The 5,403-nt window shown below is 40.4% G+C and overlaps 2 pseudogenes; both read left to right on the plus strand.

Moving 5' to 3' along the window:
- The first annotated feature begins 1,262 nt into the window (after positions 1 to 1,262).
- Positions 1,263 to 2,014, plus strand: LOC144248988 (2',5'-phosphodiesterase 12 pseudogene; annotated as a pseudogene).
- A 2,074-nt stretch (positions 2,015 to 4,088) lies between these two features.
- LOC113201457 (2',5'-phosphodiesterase 12 pseudogene) lies at positions 4,089 to 5,192 on the plus strand (annotated as a pseudogene).
- The last annotated feature ends 211 nt before the right edge of the window (positions 5,193 to 5,403 follow it).

A 5,403-nucleotide genomic window follows, 5' to 3' on the forward strand; every position in this document is an offset into this window, starting at 1 on the left:
TTTATTAGATTGATGCCTAAGTATTTCATTTCCTTTGAAGCTATTATGAATAGTTTGTGTTTTTATATTGTGATTCCACTTTTTTTTGTTTTCAGTACATAGAAATGCAATTGATTTTGTGTCATCTTGTATCTCTTCATCTTTCTAAATCTACTTGTTAGTTCTAAGAGTTTTTTTTTTTTTTTTTTAGTAGATTCCAGAGGATTTTCTAAGTAGTTAATTATGTCATCTGCAAATAGGGGCGGTTTATTTCTTCTTTTCCCACCTGCATGCCTTTTGTTACGGGCTTGTTGCAATGTTTAGAAATGAACATGTCATTGAATGAGAGTGGTAAGATCAGACAGCCCATGTTTTAAATACACTTTCACACACCACAGGACTTGTACGCTTTAGGGCTTCTACAGAGTTTTCCTGATCATCCTGACAAGTTTATTTCTTCATACAAACTTTAGAATGAGATTGTTTAGTATAAAAGACCAATTTGTTCATCTTTATAAGAATTACATTAAATCTATAGGCATAGGCAATATATAATAAATAGCTAGCAACTATATAAATAATATGTGTGAAAAATAAATACATAAAGTTTATACCGTTGAGGCTGAGAATGGGGTTTGCACTGTTATTTAAATCTCCTTTCATCTAACTCTTTAGAAAACTATTTGCATAGGTTCTGCAATTTTTTGTTAGGCGTATTCTGAGCTATATTACCATTATTTTTGTCTATTCAAAAATGTGATTTTTTATTATTTTTTTTTATGAGTGGTTGGCATTGACCATTTTAAGGCTTTTGATCTATAGTTTCAAATTGCATAATAGAACAGTTGTATAATCACATGTTCACTGCTCTAAGACTATACTCAAGCAGTGAAGGTGAATTGAGAGAAAAATGCATTAGTCTTGTGTTCCAACCTCTTCAAAAATATTAGTATTAGTGTAAAAGCCCAGAAGGTTTCACAGTGGTCTGAGGTCCTTCCTATATCATCTTGCCTTGCCTGATGCACTCCTGTGCACTTGCAAACCCTCTTCATCTCCTTCCTTCCTCCCTTCCCTCCCTCCCTCACTTCCTCCCTCCTTCCTTCCTTCCCAGGGATTGGACTCTGGGGCGCTTAGCCACTGAGCCACATCCCCAGCCCTTTTTGATATTTTATTTTGAGACAGGGCCTCGCTAAGTTGCTGAGGCTGGCTTTGAACTGGGGATCCTCCTGCCTCAGTCTCTGGAACCGACTGTACTTATTGTCTCTAAAATAATATTTAACAGTATGAGCCTTCTCTGTCTCCACTGGACACCAGGCGGCTGCTTGGCTGCTGGTCTCATCAGCTGTGCGCCCTGGGAGCCCAGGCTGAGCCTGTCCTTGGCGCTGGCCGCGGGCAGCCACTGTAACATGCAGTGCCACCGGAGCAGCCGCCTGGGTCGGGTCCTCCGCAGGATCGCAACCAACGCCCTCCAGGGCCAGGCTCAGGCAGCCGCCACTAAAGAGAGCAGAAAGGTGGCCCGAGCTGTGCTCCAGGCAGGGCGCTAGGTGCTGCAGGTAGGTGGCGTGCAACCCGCCTGCCCTCGCAGAGCCTCAGTTGCCGCCCCATCATCATGGCCAACTTCTCAGTGCACCCTAACCTTGAATTCGGGGTTCCCTCTGGCTGTCTCTTCCGCTGGTGCAAGGAAGCCAAGCCTGGAGCTGCGGAGCCTGAGAGTGGTGGACCTTCGCCATTGTCTCCCTCTTCGCCATCTTCTACTTGGTCTGAGATGGGTGTGAATGGGGTGTCCGCTCCATCCCATGCTGAGGACCGACTGCCGCTCAAAGTTCCCTGCACTCCAGGCCACGGGCTGCATTTGGGCTGAGCAGGGAGTGGAAAAGCATGTCCAGTGGAGGCCGGGCCTGGTACGTGCACTTTTGACCTTGGGCATCTCTACACCAAGAAAGTGATAGAGGATGCTCGTCTGCACTGCCTGGGAGACTGTCCCTACCCATGCTGTGCCCCTGTGCTCTGGAGCACTTCCAAACTCATTCAATGAGGCCAATGTCACCCTGATTCCAAATTAGGCAAAGGCACATCCAGGAAAGAAAACTTCAGACCAATATCTCCAATGAACATAGATGCAAAAATTCTCAATAAAGTTTTGGCAAATCACATACAAAAACATATCAAAAAGATCGTGCACCATGATAAAGTGGGATTCATCCCAGGGATGCAAGGTTGGTTCAACATTCGGAAATCAATAAATGTAATTCACCACACCAATAGACTTAAAGACAAGAACCATTTGATCATCTCGATAGATGCAGAAAAAGCATATGACAAAATACAGCACCCCTTCATGTTCAAAACACTGGAAAAACTAGGGATAACAGGAACTTACCTCAATATTATAAAAGTTATCTATGCTAAGTTATCTATGTCATTCTAAATGGAGAAAAATTGAAAACATTCCCTCTAAAAACTGGAACAAGACAGGGATGCCCTCTCTCACCACTTCTATTTAACATAGTTCTTGAAACACTGACCAGAGCAATTAGAGGAAAGAAATTAAAGGGATACAGTATAGGAAAAGAACTCAAACTAGCACTGTTTGCCAACGATATGATTCTATACCTAGAAGACCCAAAAAATTCCACTAGAAAATTTCTACAACTAGTAAATGAATTCAGCAAAATAGCAAGATACAAAACCAACACCCATAAATCAAAGGCATTTCTGTATATCAGTGACAAATCCTCTGAAAGGAAAACAATACTACTTAAAAAATATATCAAATTTACTATAGCCTCAAAAAAAAAAAAACTTTGGAATCATGCTAATAAAAGAGGTGAAAGACCTCTACAATGAGAAAACTACAGAACACTAAAGATAGAAATTAAAGAAGACCTTAGAAAATGGAAAGATCTCCTTTGTTCTTGGATAGGCAGAATTAATATTGTTAAAATGACCATACTACCAAAAGCACTATACAGATTTAATGCAATTCCATTCAAAATCCCAATGACATTCCTCATGGAAATAGAAAAAGCAGAGGCTGGGGATATAGCTCAGTTGGTAGAGTATCTGCCTTTCATGCATAAAGTCCTGGGTTCAATCCCTAGCAACACACACACACACACACAAAAAAAAAAAAAAAAAAGAAAAAGAAAAAGAAAGAAAGAAAGCAAAAAAGAAAGAAAGAAATAGAAAAATCAGTCAAGAAATTCATCTGGAAAAATAAGAGAGCCAGAATAGCTACAGAAATCCTTAGCAAGAAGAGTGAAGCAGGTGGCATCACTATATCAGACCTTAAACTATACTGCAGAGCAATAGTAACAAAAACAGCATGGTATTGGCACAAAAAACAGACTGGTAGACCAATGGTACAGAATAGAGGACACAGAGACTAACCCATAAAATTACAGTCATGTTATATTAGACAAAGGTGCAAAAACATACATTGGAGAAATGATAGCCTCTTTAACAAATAATGCTGGGAGAACTGGAAATCCATATGCAACAAAATGAAATTAAACCTCTATTTCTCACCTTGCACAAAAATCAACTCAAAGTGGATCAAGGACCTAGGAATTAAACCAGAGACCCTGCATCTGATAGAAGAAAAAGTAGGCCCCAATATCCATCATATAGGATTAGGTGCCTATTTCCTTAATAAGACTCCTATAGTGCAAGAATTAAAATCAAGAATTACTAAATGGGATGGATTCAAACTAAAAAGCTTCTTTTCAGCAAAAGAAACAATCAGTGAGGTGAACAGAGAGCCTACAGCTTGGGAGCAAATTTTTACCACACGCACTAATCTCTAGGGAATATAAAGAACTCAAAAAGGCAAACACCAAAATAACAAATAACCCAATCAATAAATTGACCAAGGGCATGAACAGACACCTACCAGAAGAGGATATACAATCAATCAACAAATATATGAAAAAAACGTTCAACATCTCTAGCAATTGGAGAAATGCAAATCAAAACCACTCTAAGATTTCATCTCACTCCAGTCAGAATGGCAGCTATTATGCATACAAACAACAGTAAGTGCTGGCGAGGATGTGGGGAAAAGGTACACTCATACACTGCTAGTGGGACTGCAAAATGGTGCAGCCAATATGGAAAGGATTGTGAATATTCCTTGGAAAACTGGGAATGGAACCACCATTTGACCCAGCTATTCCACTTTTCAGTCTATGCCCAAAGGTTTTAAAAGCCGCCTACTGCAGGAACACAGCCACATCAATGTTTATTGCAGCTCAATTCACAATAGCTAAACTGTGGAACCAACCTAGATGCCCTTCAGTAGATGGATAAAGAAACTGTAGTGTATATACACAATGGAATATCACTCAGCATTAAAAGAGAATAAAATCATGGCATTTGCAGGTAAATGGATGAAGTTAGAGAAGATAATGCTAAGTGAAGCCAGCCAGTCTCAAAAAACCAAATGCTGGATGTTTTCTCTGCTATAGAGGCTGACTCATAGTGGGGTTAGGAAGGGAAGCATGGGAAGATCAGATGAACTCTAGATGGGGTAAAGGGAGGGGAAGGGAGAGGGGAAGGGATGTAAAAAAGATGGTGGAATGAGATGGACATCATTACCCTAAGAACATGTATGAAGACTCAAATGGTGTGAATGTACTTTGTATACAACCAGAGATATGAAAAATTGTGCTCTATGTGTGTACTATGAAATGTAATGCATTCTGATCTCATATATAACAAATTAGAATAAAAATTAAAAAAGATATGTGCTGCTAATACCCATTTCTACGGGTTCCAAAAGGTGGGTACATTCATCTCGTTCAAATGGCAGTAGCTTGGCTCACATTAGACATGTCTCATGTGATCTGTACTCCGGCACCTCCGTTATATTTTGTGGGGACTTTAATAGTACACCATCGACAGGAATATGTCATTTTGTCATCTTTCCAGAGGACCATGAAGAACTGGGCTTCCAATGGGGAAGAGGAAAGAGGCAACATGTCTCTCACACATTTCTTCAAACTGAAAAGTGCTTCTGGTGAATCTGCTGGCACAGATTGTGTTGGTGCTGTTCCTGGCTGTCTAGGTTACCTTTTCACTGACTTACCTGCTTTACAGGTTGAACAGGGGATTCCATGACCTCGTCATGAAGACGTTACCACCCACCGGGCCTTACCTAATGTTTCCCATCCTCTGATCACATAGCCCTTGTATGTGGTCCAAAACGGAAATAGATTTCTGTTTCATGGAATTTCAGTCTAAAAGGGAAGTTTGTTACTCTGTAGAAAGTTTGATGTGAATCAAAGATCATAGGTAACTTTCAAAGAGGAAACCTAGACACTGTGCTAAAACCTTCTGTTCGTGGCCTACGGTCATGTCCTCGATGTCTTTGTTACAAGACTGTGTACATTTACATCATCTAGACCCTTTCTTCTCTCTACACTT

This window comes from Urocitellus parryii, chromosome 11 (assembly GCF_045843805.1).
Source record: "Urocitellus parryii isolate mUroPar1 chromosome 11, mUroPar1.hap1, whole genome shotgun sequence".
Classification (NCBI taxonomy): Eukaryota; Metazoa; Chordata; class Mammalia; order Rodentia; family Sciuridae; genus Urocitellus; species Urocitellus parryii.